Source organism: Henckelia pumila, chromosome 2 (assembly GCF_033568475.1).
Source record: "Henckelia pumila isolate YLH828 chromosome 2, ASM3356847v2, whole genome shotgun sequence".
Taxonomy (NCBI): Eukaryota; Viridiplantae; Streptophyta; class Magnoliopsida; order Lamiales; family Gesneriaceae; genus Henckelia; species Henckelia pumila.
The window spans coordinates 133,495,967-133,510,889 of NC_133121.1; the positions used below are offsets into that span (position 1 = coordinate 133,495,967).

Sequence of the window (14,923 nt, forward strand, 5' to 3'; positions counted from 1 at the left end):
TGTAATTTTTATTTACATTATCAATATAAGTTCAACTTTAATATCTAAATAAAAGCTTTTAAATAAAAAAAAATAGTTTTTTTTGTTCACTAACTTATTTAATATTATGATTTGGTCCACTAAGTTTACAAAGTTTATTTTTGATAGACTAAATTTTAATTCGATTATTTTAGCTAATTGGGTCAGAGGCCCATTGGAATACTGACTTATAATAAAAAAGTATTGACATGACGTTAAATGCTGAAGTGAGATCGAAAATTATTGAATTGTCAAATAACAAGTCATCCAATGGACTAAAACTCAAATTTGGACAAGTTAATGAATCAAAAAAAACATTTCTCTAAAAGAAATTGTTGTTTTTTTCTCTTAAAAATCAATATAAGTAAAATTATCATTTAACATAAATTGTTTAAGCTTAGTCTCTAAGAGCAATCGAAACATGATGCTTGAGATTTTGTAATATTTAAGATATTTGAATCGTATTGTTACCATCAACTATAAATTTTGGTGAAACGATACGTATTCGGTTATACAATTAATATCAGAGTCAAGACCATAGTGATAAGGTGATTGTTTGGGTGCAATAATTGTCCTCTTGGGTTGAACAGCTAAAATATGTATTTGTTTGAACTGCGATACGATCTAAAATATTTGCGTTACACAATCACCATCAACTATAGTTTTTAGTAAAACACAAATCTCTTGATCCTACCGTTTGTAGCAATATAAATATTTTACGTTTTTCAATAAATATATAACATATGTTATTGTTTTAAAGTTGTTAGCTTCAAAAAATAAAACTTAATGAATAAACATATAATATCACTAAAAAAAGGTCTATCAAAAACCGACAAATATTACAAAAAGGAAGTTAAATATGTCATATGATTACTTCAATAGCTAATTAGTTATTGAAGTTTGAACTGACACCCGTAAAAAATATAACATTTGATTTTAATAAAACTAAACATTCAAAATTTGATAACTCTGGTCATAATCAAATAAAATTGTTATTACTTTTGCTAGTATATATATATATATATCTCAACCATTTAGCATAAAAATAAAATAATAATTTGTAATACTTGATTAAATCACGGGATTTGGGGCCAATTAATTTGCTGAGTGAAGTGAGAACTTTGACAGGCTTGTTGCAGCATCTCTTCATCTACATGATATACGTCACGAAATGTCTCTAAGTTGATCTCCGCATTTCGCAGAGATGAAAGGCAAAGCTCTTTTCTCCACTCTTCTAAACGAGGGAATCCGATGTAATCTCCGTACTTATCACAGTACTGCGTAACATATACACGAACAAAATTAAGCAAACTATATATAATATAATAACGTCTACTGCCTTTGATATTTTTAAAATACAAAATAATATTTTTTTCATATGTTTGGTCGAAAAAAAAACTTGTTTTATAAAATTAAGTTGCAAAACGGTCTTATAAAAGTTTTGTATTATACCGTTATGTAAAACAAGTTTCGATTATTATTTAATTTTAAAAAAAAACAAAAACAAAAGTTCTATCAATTGAGTATCGTTTACCTCGAAACTTGCGATATCATGAGTATGGTGCTTAGGAATCCCCGCAACATCCCTTGATTGATAAAACTCTTGAATTGATAGCATCATATCTTCCCATGATGGCAACCTTCTTTTCCCACACAACAGTTGAGCAATCCATTTTGCTTGGGCTTCAAAGAAAGGAAACCCTATAAGCTACATCCATCACAAAGTACCCAAAATCAGCAAAACAAATTAATAAATAACTCGTGACACCAAAGACAAGAACAATTTCGGCTTCGAGATCCAATTATAATATATAAATATATATCTATAAAAGATATGAAAAGAATAATATTACCTTTCTAGGGACACCAACAAACGAGAGAGAAGGAGCTAGTGAAGGAGGGAATGTGTGCTCAAATAGTGGGCCAACTCTGTCATCATCTATCGCTACGATCCCTTTGGTGTCAAGAAATGGGAATGAATATGAATACCTACACATGTCAAACGTACACTTGTTGCCAAAATGGTATTGTATTCATTAATAACAACTCTCGAAATTATAGATTTGGATTTTTTTTAAAAAAATAAAATAAAAAATTGACATTATGCACGTACCCTGTGCAGTATATAATAGTGTCGGCAATGACCCACGATCCATCATTGAACAAAACCTTCCCATCTTCATGCAATGATTCTATCTGCATTAATTATTATTATTATTTTAATTAATTACCAAATGTTGTATTTTATACAAGTGATCAAATATATAATTGGGTTATATATTAATTTGAATTTGTGACATATGTAGGTACGTACCTGGGGATGAAGGTGTAGATTATCATATTTGGAGATGACTTTTGATAAACCTTGAGAAATTGTGAGGGATTTTGCACTGAGGTGGATCTTCTTTGCCACGTCAACAAGCTCCATCGATATATCTTGCCCGCTCAATGAACTTCCAACGACCACAACAACCTAATTCCATTAATTATAATTATTATTAATTAAATGTGACCATAAATACATAATATATATAATAGTAATGTAGATTCAATCATTAGATATAAAGTAATTAGTTGGAAGAACACATGCATGATGATCAGTGGCTAACCCTTTAAGGAAATGAAATCAAATGTTACGTATCTTTGCACACACTCAAAACCCTCTTAAATCAATTCAAAAGTTTGAATAGTTCGATCGATACACTATACCTAACATCAATGTCAACTCATGATACTAAGTTTTTGTATCATTTATTTATTATTCATCATGAATTTCAAATTAATCTTCATAATTCACCTTGAAATATATATAAATCAATTTTTTTCGTAAATACAAATAGTTATGTTTTTGTTTACTACCTTAAAAAATCTTTAGTGCGTATTGTTAATTAATTACCTCGTTCTTGAAAGGTTCCGGGACCCTGTAAATGTGACTATGCAGTTGCTTTCTTCTCCACACTTCCATTCCTGAACAAATGAATTGAATCATCATATTCTTGTTTTAAAATTTAATGTGAAATAAATTTTATTGTGTTCTCATACTAAATTAAAAACAGTCGATTAGTACTCTAGCATATGTAAGTATATATATATTACCTTTAATTTTAGGCAACCTAGGCTGAGAATAATGTCCGGTGGCGACAACCACCGCGTCGAAGACTAATTCCTCCACCTCCTTCTCCGCCTCCTTGCTTCTAACCACCCACTTCAAGTCTTCCCCGGCTAAAACTCTAGGATACTCCAACATCTCCACGTTCAATACAATAGTATTAAACCTTATCATCTCCCTCAACTCAAAGTAGTCACAAAAATCTTGCAAATACAAAAGAATCTCCCCGTGACCCGGAAATCTCCTCACATCCCTCTCTTTCTTGATCACAAACGGGAAGTCGGTGAATCCCATGGTCTCCCTAGGCGACGTCACGCGCAACTAGGCGTAAACGCTGCTATGAACTTTCAAGAAATCGTTTTTTCCCAAGGGATCTTCATCCCCCACCTCAGGGTTATACAACCATTGACCTCCAACGTCGTGGTTCTGTTCGAGGACCACCACATTGTGGCCTTCTTTCCTCATCTCACGGGCCGCGACGAGTCCGGATGGACCCGCGCCGATCACGCATACTTTCTTGGAGATGGCCCTTGAACAAACCATGGCTAGCTGTTAATGATTTGGCTTGATCAGTTCAAAAGATCGATGGGTGAGATTGTAGTGCATGGTGGTGGGGTTTTTATAGTGAAATATATGGGTTTGAGGTTGCCGGGGACAGATGAAAAGAAGTTGTATAATTGTGTCGAATGAAATGTTAGCTTGGTAGGCTGGTAGCTATAGGACGCAAACGTGACTGTGGGGACCCGGGTTGCTAATCTCATCTTAGGACAATTAACGATTAATAAACAATTAATCGAACAATAAAAGAATATTCAAACCAAGAGCTAAATTTTTTTTTTTTTAAAAAAAACTGAGCACCTCGCTCGATCGGGTAAACTTGCCCGATCGAGCGAGCAAGAATATCCTGCTCTCGGGTCTGAACATATTTGGCCTCGCTCGATCGGTGGAAATCATCCGATCGAGCGAGCCCAAAAACTCACTTCTCTGCTTTGGAAAATCACAGGCCGCGCTCGATCCGTGGAGTTTACCCGATTGAGCGGGCACCCTGTCCAAAAAATAAAAATGTATCTTTGCTGTACAATTTGATTCCAAATCTCATACACATTTCATATAAACTTCTAAACATGCTTCTAGATAATTTTACATGCATTCAAACTAATAGCAAGTGATCTAGAATACATGAACTCTCAAGTATAAATCAATACTTAGCAAAAACAACATATACAAAGGTTCTTGCTTTCTAACATGTTACCAAATCATAAATACATGTCATCTGCTTAAAATCCGAATCACCACATGCTATCTCTCTTCTCAAGCTATCCAAGCCAACTCTAGCTTGATCATGCCACAACCTGATGCAATGCACACATACAAACAAAGCAACAGCCGGATAACTCCGGTGAGAATAAATCTCAGTATGAAAGACATGCATATACATCATGAAAGCATATGGAATCTATATGCTATAAAACTCTAAAACCATAAAACATGTAATAACACGTAGATCATAGAATCATCATCGACTCTTAAACTCTTAACGCATAATGATTCATCTAAAGCAATAGCACATATTCATATCTAGAATAGCGTATCACAACATGCTAGCATTTATATCTGCATAATCTAAACCATAGCAATCTCTAGGTTAATGCATAAATGCAATGCATGTGCCAAGGAATAGTCTATCAAATCTGATATCAATAAGCTTAGTTCTTGGGATCCCGAGGAATAAAATCTTTAACTAACCACCGACTCTCCCAATCGAGGTGGTGTTAAATATCTCAATTCCCCTGACTTTGGTGCAACTATAGTGAGTCATCTAGCTCTGGATATAAATCTATATTCCGTGTCATGAGTCATCTGACTCTGGAAGTAAATCTACATTCCATGCCACTCACTACAGTTCTCCAAACATCATCTGCACTCTAGGTCATTCTGCCCTCTGTGCTATTCAGGCTGGAGTTCAAGATGAATGCAACACAATCTGGATGCATTAAATCATAAATAAGCTAAAGCAACATCTTGAACACATCAAGAATATATTTATATGCATGTAAGTAATCAAGGATACCAACAAAAGCAAGTAAATCATATAAGAGCACTGAAACAACAAAGTATGTGATTTCAGGATAACTCGAAAACCACCACGTTCTCGAGTTGTTCTACCTGGCAAGAATAATGTCAACTCATACCTTTCATCGCGATTCAAACCTCTTGAATCTGTTGCCAATGCTGATCATCTCAACGCTAGCCAAATCGGTCATCAAAATCTGCTCATTTCAATCAGTGCTACTTGAAGGTGTTTTTGATTCCACTTCAAATACTTCAAGTCATTCGAACTCGAACTCGTCGATTCAACTTCGATAATCTTCAATTCAAATCTGAAATAGATTATAACATATCTAAACATCAATTCCAATCTGAATCGATGATTCTTTAAAGCTTATACAATTCAAATCTTGCTCATACGATCGGAATTCAAATCGACGTCGCAACTATTCGAGTCCGATAAATCTTTCGATTCAAATATCATTACCTCTACATTCTAAACTCAATCTCATAATCAATTCATCTACAAAAACTTGAAGATGAGCTCTAGACATTTAGAATGCATAACAATTCAAAATCTTGAACCGACGGCGTAACGATACGAAATCGGAAATCCCAAAGGCATTAACAGCATTAATACAATCATATCATTCAAATATCATCACCAATTCTTCAGCTTAATTTCGAAATAGGCAGCCCCTAAAAATCAGATTTCTGAAAAATCTTTCAAAAATCGAAAACATGTTCAAACGACAATCTTTTCTGGATCCATCTTAGATATACTATCTTCGTATATGCTAGAACATGTTTATACAATCAAATATTAATTCTAACAACATCATAAAATTCAAACATGGTAGAACTTCATAAAACTTACGTCAAAACGTAGCACTCGGAGCTGTGATCGCAAATATACGATCAATCGGAAATTCTAGCGGGCGGATAAAAAGATATTGGAGTTTAAAGGGACAAAAATGGCTTGGAATTTTGTTTCAAACCTCTCGGCCTTAGCTACTGCCAATTCCACGTGAATTCTGCTGAAAAGAGTGAAAATTAGATATATATTGGCCTATTTGTAGTTTAGTCCCTGAATTCTTCAATAATTGCAATTTGGTCCTCGGCCAATCTTTTAATTTAATTTCAATTATAAATAATTTAAGAATATTAGAATTAAATTCTAAACTCTAAATATTCTCAAATTAAATATTCTCGATTAAAATTGAATCATTTCGGACCTTATCGCATTTTAGTCCTTGAACTACTCAATATTTGCAAATTGGCTCTTGCTCGAATTTCATCCTCAAATTAAATTCTTGATACTTATCATCTTGGAATTCACATCTTAAATTCCATAAATATCAATTCAAATATTTTTAATCTTTTAATTTAAGAATTCCAGATATTAATATCTTAAAATCCGAAAATCCTTAAATTAAATATTTCTGACCCGAACTTAAAATCTCTAGTTTCCATAAATTCTTAAATTCATATTTTCTCTCTTATTCGAAATTTAAATCTTAAATCCCATAATTAAAAACTTAATATTTTCGGGCCTTACAATTCCTCCCCTTTAAGGAATGATTTCGTCCTCGAAATCGCATTTGATTTTACTGCTGATTCTCGTAAGCTGTATAGCTGACTGAAGTAATACTGACTTCAATTCTCTGAGCTTTTAATATCTATTCTGATATCTTCTCTTCTATCGTATCTTAATCTCCTTTCTGATCACTTCTGCAAAACATATAATCACTGAGTCAACTTATATCTAAGTTGCTCTTTCTCGTGATCGAATTCTGCATCAGTTAATCTGTCTTTCTTAACATCTTATCTACTTTTGTTGTATCTGAATTGAATGCACATACATATTCTAGCTGATATTTTTCAGCCAATGCATATGGATACCAATTCATCTATTTGACAATTCGAGTATAATCCATAAGCTAGATCAAATACTCATAGGAATCAATTCTGAAACCTAATGATGCTCGAAAAAGAACTTCTTAACTAATCATTCTGGTCAGGCTTCAAATCTATATTTGTTACTCATCTACTAGCTCTGTTAATGCTGCTCTATTTTTATTCTGTTCGAAGCAATCTTCACATTCTCTATCGTTTCTTGACTCTTATTTGGTCTGATAGCTGATATTTCTGAAAGATTGTTTCAATATAAAGACAATTTTGTGTTTCTGATCAATCAATCATCAAAATATTGTCTGTATATCTATCAAATAGCTGTCACAGGAATCATAGTAATCAAGTGGCAAATAATCAATCAATTAGTACCGAATCTAGTACTATCGTTCTGAGAATATCCTCGGAAATCTGGATAATCACATCTGATAATCCACTAATCAAAGGATGCTATAATGAAATCTCATACAACCAAATACTCAGAACATCTGACAATCAATGCCACAATCTAGAAAACAAATCTAAAGTCTCTATCTCGACAATAGATTTCAAGAATTCCTGTAATCTGATCATCTTGCTAAATGCATAACCAGTATCTTTTTATGTTTGTATCATATCTAATACAACATATTCATGAATCTTTCGAAATCTACTATACTCTAAACCGCAAAATCATGACAATTCGAGTAGATTCAAACTAAAGTCGTTCACAAAGTTGATCTGTTTTCAACTCTTATGTAACTAATCTGTTACATAAACCACTTGAGTTCTTCTTTTCTGCTTCTTTTACTGGAATTTTTGTATTGGTACTATTAATTATGTCGTATCTGCTTTCAATTCTTTCACCAATACTGATTTCCAAGTAATGACTACATGTAAGTCATACATGTTTAGACAACTAAATAAATATTAAATATATTGTCATATGCCTCTTTCAAAATCTGATATTCCATATCTAGAATATCTGGCATAATCAAATGATTATTCACCGCAAAAATTCATCTGTCCTGCTCTGATGTCTTATCTCTTATCTTAATCTAGCGTTCTCAATCAATCTGTTGCTTCTATCTGTCCAAACTAATTCGAGTTTAGCTTGGATCACAACAATTCTGATTGTTTAAGTATCTGCCAAGCATAAACATTCAACAAGTACAGATCTGTACCCAATAAATCCAGCAATTAGCTAAAACCCAAAAATCTTGCTAGTATTCTGAATCTGAATTTCTATCAGTTACGAGCCAAATACTTCAAGATACACTGAATAAATACATCAAATAATCAAAATTCTCAAATCTCAGCTCAAAGGAATTTGCTCAAATCAAGATCATCCAAAATTACATATTCTGAATGATAGAATCTGCTAAGTGATACCATATCACTTGCATCATAAAAATCAAGAAGAAGGAATCAAATCAGACTCTAGTAAAAAAAAATAAGAGTCCATCAAACTCGATCGAGGTCGAATACAAAAACCTCAGAATCGATAGCAAGAAATTCAAGAATCACGATTTCTATGATGTAATAGTTTCAGCAAAATTGAAGAAAAAGCTCAACTGTAACTGATTTTTCTTATTCTCTATTGATATGAGTTCATTTATTAATTCTTAGCTGACAATAGTTGAATATAATCTTTTCGACTTAACTTATTGTCATATAATTAATCATCATTTCGGTACTACATAACTCTTTTCGACTCAATCTGCTAACTGTTTCTGAAATTTTTCGGTTCAAGTAATGCTCTTCTATACTAGTTGTCATAATACCATTGTACTAGACAACACTCTATATAGAAATGCATTCATGTCGTAGAAAAATCGATATATGTCATTGAACTATTTTTGTACATTCTAACCATTGACATATCTGTCAATTCTAGGTTAATTCTGTACTAGTTCAATATATCGACTAAACTTCTACTGACATTCTTCCACGATCATAGTGATATAAATAGTACCAACATAATAGAAATTTATTTCTGCAACTCATATCAAATAGATCTCTACTCATTGCTATTGCTGATCTAACTTAATCACTGCACAGAATCAATCACTTCTTATCTGATACTCAGTTATTGCATTAATATCTATAATGCATATTCAATCTTATTTCCCCAAGTCTGCATTTCATCTTCTCTGTCTAATCATTCAAATGCATTTCTTCTACTCAAAGGCAAAAAATCTCAGCAAATACATTGAATAAAGGCTCATCAGATACGGATTATATATAACAAATCATTAATCTATGAATGGATGCTATGCACTCCATATATAAGCGGTTAACTAGAATTAACTCACTTACCTGTAATATTCTTATCTGATACAACTTGAGCCTTATTTTCTGTACTTTCTTATTGCCTATGCAATTATCTGTCATTCAAATGTTCTCTTCATTTGTTTCAGCTAGGGGACTTATGCTTATATTTCTTCATCTACTGGTGTTTAAGCTGAATCAATCTTTGCTGTTATTGTCACTATCTCTTGCTTCATAGCTATACTGCTATGAAAGTTGTAGTGGAGGTGATGATCATAGGTTTTCACAATTACAGAGGCGTGAATAAAAAAAATTCAACTCTGCCTCGTACAACCGGTTCATGATTTCGTTCTTCTCTTACTAGCTTGAAATCAACTTATGTGTCTATTCTGCAAAGTTTACTGTTCTATCTTCTTTAGCATATACGGAAAGAAACAATTCTGTTTACTTACCTGCCAAACAATTTCAGTACTTCTTCTGGCAACTTCATCAACTTCTTGCTAAGACCTGGAGTTGATATAAAATCAGGCTGGTTCTATATTCATCTGAATATGCTTCTCTTGAACAACTGATCAAGCTCTTCAAATCAACTCCTTTCTAGACATAGCATATTCTGTATCTTTCTGAGTTGATGATTCATAGCTTTGGAGTTGTTCAACTAACATACTCCTCAGTGCAATCGGTTCAAAACCTTACCTCAACACGATTCTGTTCTATCTGAGGTTCTATTCTGTCTGAGGTTCTCATGCTATATGCACAATCTGTCTTATTCGAGAACATAAGCAATATATATGGCAGAGATTATAACATACAATGTCAGTATAATATATATATAATCTCATGCTTCTGAATAGAACACATGCTTGAAATTTCTCATGCTTTTCCACATATTACATGCTTAAGACGAATTCACTATTTCTAATGAATTCAATAACTCAGATATACATATCAGCATATAAGCATGTAATTCTATCAGTAAAGCAAGCAGTGGTAATCAATACTCATCGTCGCATACAATTTTGTAAATCAAGTAAAGCATACTTATGCAATACTATAAATGCATGCGACTCAATCTACCCCCGCTCAACTTCTATCTTAGTCCAAGACTTTATGCTCTGATACCACCTGTTGTGGGGACCCGGGTTGCTAATCTCATCTTAGGGCAATTAACGATTAATAAACAATTAATCGAACAATAAAAGAATATTCAAACCAAGAGCTAAATTTTTTTTTTAAAAAAAACAAACTGAGAACCTCGCTCGATCGGGTAAACTTGCCCGATCGAGCGAGCAAGAATATCCTGCTCTCGGGTCTGAACATATTTGGCCTCGCTCGATCGGTGGAAATCATCCGATCGAGCGAGCCCAAAAACTCACTTCTCTTCTTTGGAAAATCACAGGCCGCGCTCGATCCGTGGAGTTTACCCGATCGAGCGGGCACCCTGTCCAAAAAATAAAAATGTATCTTTGCTGTACAATTTGATTCCAAATCTCATACACATTTCATATAAACTTCTAAACATGCTTCTAGATAATTTTACATGCATTCAAACTAATAGCAAGTGATCTAGAATACATGAACTCTCAAGTATAAATCAATACTTAGCAAAAACAACATATACAAAGGTTCTTGCTTTCTAACATGTTACCAAATCATAAATACATGTCATCTGCTTAAAACTCGAATCACCACATGCTATCTCTCTTCTCAAGCTATCCAAGCCAACTCTAGCTTGATCATGCCCCAACCTGATGCAATGCACACATACAAACAAAGCAACAGCCGGATAACTCCGGTGAGAATAAATCTCAGTATGAAAGACATACATATACATCATGAAAGCATATAGAATCTATATGCTATAAAACTCTAAAACCATAAAACATGTAATAACACGTAGATCATAGAATCATCATCGACTCTTAAACTCTTAACGCATAATGATTCATCTAAAGCAATAGCACATATTCATATCTAGAATAGCGTATCACAACATGCTAGCATTTATATCTGCATAATCTAAACTATAGCAATCTCTAGGTTAATGCATAAATGCAATGCATATGCCAAGGAATAGACTATCAAATCTGATATCAATAAGCTTAGTTCTTGGGATCCCGGGGAATAAAATCTTTAACTAACCACCGACTCTCCCAATCGAGGTGGTGTTAAATATCTCAATTCCCCTGACTTTGGTGCAACTATAGTGAGTCATCTAGCTCTGGATATAAATCTATATTCCGTGCCATGAGTCATCTGACTCTGGAAGTAAATCTACATTCCATGCCACTCACTACAGTTCTCCAAACGTCATCTGCAGTACTCTAGGCCATTCTGCCCTCTGTGCTATTCAGGCTGGAGTTCAAGATGAATGCAACACAATCTGGATGCATTAAATCATACATAAGCTAAAGCAACATCTTGAACACATCAAGAATATATTTATATGCATGTAAGTAATCAAAGATACCAACAAAAGCAAGTAAATCATATAAGAGCACTGAAACAATTAAGTATGTGATTTCAGGATAACTCGAAAACACCACGTTCTCGAGTTGTTCTACCTGGCAAGAATAATGTCAACTCATATCTTTCATCGCGATTCAAACCTCTTGAATCTGTTGCCAATGTTGATCATCTCAACGCTAGACAAATCGGTCATCAAAATCTGCTAATTTCAATCAGTGCTACTTGAAGGTGTTTTTGATTCCACTTCAAACACTTCAAGTCATTCGAACTCGAACTCGTCGATTCAACTTCGATAATCTTCAATTCAAATCTGAAATAGATTATAACATATCTAAACATCAATTCCAATCTGAATCGATGATTCTTTAAAGCTTATACTATTCAAATCTTGCTCATACGATCGGAATTCAAACCGACGTCGCAACTATTCGAGTCCGATAAATCTTTCGATTCAAATATCATTATCTCTACATTCTAAACTCAATCTCATAATCAATTCATCTACAAAAACTTGAAGATGAGCTCTAAACATTTAGAATGAATAACAATTCAAAATTTTGAACCGGCGGCGTAACGGTACGAAATCGAAAATACCAAAGGCATTAACAGCATTAATACAATCATATCATTCAAATATCATCACCAATTCTTCAGCTTAATTTTGAAATAGGCAGCACCTAAAAATCCGATTTCTGAAAAATCTTTCAAAAATCGAAAACATGTTCAAACGACAATCTTTTCTGGATCCGTCTTAGATATACTATCGTCGTATATGCTAGAACATGTTTATACAATCAAATATTAATTCTAACAATATCATAAAATTCAAACATGGTAGAACTTCATAAAACTTACGTCAAAACGTAGCACTCGGAGCTGTGATCGCAAATATACGATCAATCGGAAATTCTAGCAGGCGGATAAAAAGATATTGGAGTTTAAAGGGACAAAAATGACTTGGAATTTTGTTTCAGACCTCTCGGACTTAGCTACTGCCAATTCCACGTGAATTCTGCTGAAAAGAGTGAAAATTAGATATATATTGGCCTATTTGTAGTTTAGTCCCTGAATTCTTCAATAATTGCAATTTGGTCCTCGGCCAATCTTTTAATTCAATTTCAATACTAAATAATTTAAGAATATTAGAATTAAATTCTAAACTCTAAATATTCTCAAATGAAATATTCTCGAATTAAAATTGAATCATTTCGGACCTTATCGCATTTTAGTCCTTGAACTACTCAATATTTGCAAATTGGCCCTTGCTTGAATTTCATCCTCAAATTAAATTCTTGATACTTATCATCTTGGAATTCACATCTTAAATTCCATAAATATCAATTCAAATATTTTTAATCTTTTAATTTAAGAATTCCAGATATTAATATCTTAAAATCCGAAAATCCTTAAATTAAATATTTCTGACCCGAACTTGAAATCTCTAATTTCCATAAATTCTTAAATTCATATTTTCTCTTTTATTCGGAATTTAAATCTTAAATTCTGTAATTAAGAACTTAATATTTTCGGGCCTTACAATTACTGTTTTAATTATTTTTTTATTGTATATATATATATGGCCGTATGTATATTTATGGAAGTAATTGTGTTTTTAAAGAAATCACGCGTTCCGAAATTAGTTATATAAATTGAAAGGAATTTAATTACTTGAATATTTCGGCCCTAATTAATTGGAAATTATAAGATTTTGCTTTCTAGACAAGATAGGATATTTGATAAATATTGAGTGTATATTTTCGAATATGTTAATGATATATTTGCCAAAGTTTAAATTAGATCTTGATAAGGTGATTATTTGACATAATATAATTCGATATTATCAAGATTTGATTTACAAGATTTGATAGAGTTTATTTCCTACTAAAACTACTTTTCTTATTTATGTAGGACTCTATCTAAGGCAATCTTCAAGATTTGGATGCTTATCTATAAAAGGATATTTCCACGCATAAGAAAAGTGAGAGCTTCAGACGAAAAATATTCTGCGCATACTCTGAAGAATTCGAGGAAGATCTTGAAGAATTCTGAAGCAAAGTTTGCAACCATCATTGTTGCATGTCCCCGTGTCGCCGTTCGTATTGAAGACATCAGAGACAACACTGTGAGAACTGTGTTGTTGAAGATATTTTCCGTCTCTTCAATTTAGGCTACGGGAGTTGCATCCAATTTCTTTTATACTCTTATTGTATTTTAGGATGCAAGTTTGATTTCTCAACTCGTTGAGAAATTTAGGATTTAATGACTTTTCGTAAAATCACTAGGATTACTTTGTAAGACTATTCTTACGTTTAGTGATATTTAGCCCTAAGGCACCCGCACGAGTTTTATACTTGTGCAAAATTATTTACTTGTGTTTTTATTTACGCTTTAAATTTCCGCTGCACTGTGTTGTCTGTGGTGTTACAACACAAACGACAACACTGCCTTATTTTACATAACAACCACGTACACCGTTTCTTTCACGTGGTATCAGAGCCACCACTTGACTTTACTAAGTGAGTTCCTGGTTTGTGTTACAGGTTAGTTATGGACACTCCGTACACAAGTGCAATTCGTCCACCTATTTTGGATGGGACAAACTACGGCCCTTGGAAATTGAAGATGAGTATGTATATTCAATCCATTGAGTCCAGGGCTTGGCAGCATGTTCTTGACGGTTGGACACCACCCATGAGAGATGATGATGTACCAGGACCAAAGCCAAGATCACAATGGACAGCCGATGAGAATACAACGGCTATTTATAATGCTAAAGCTCTTAATGCTATGTTCACTTAAGTTGATATGAACATGTTTAATCTAATTGGTACTTGTACTTGTGCTAGGGATGCTTGGGAGTAACTACAAACCCACTGTGAAGGCTCGGCTAGTGTCAAGAAGACAAGGATGCGTCTCATAACTTCAAAATTTGAGAAAATGAGAATGGAGGAATCAGAGACCATCATGGAATACAATAGAAGGTTGAAGAGCCTTGCGAATGAAGCATCTATTCTTGGTGATCCTATTTCGAACGAGAGACTTGTATCGAAAGTGCTTCGTTCTGTTTCCAAAAGATTTCACACCAAGGTTTGTGCTATAGATGAATCAAAAGATACA

At 33.4% G+C, this 14,923-nt stretch overlaps 1 pseudogene; it reads right to left on the minus strand.

The window, feature by feature from the left end:
- Nucleotides 1–1,009: 1,009 nt before the first annotated feature.
- LOC140884578 (flavin-containing monooxygenase FMO GS-OX-like 9) lies at nucleotides 1,010–3,670 on the minus strand (annotated as a pseudogene).
- Between the last annotated feature and the right edge of the window lie 11,253 nt (nucleotides 3,671–14,923).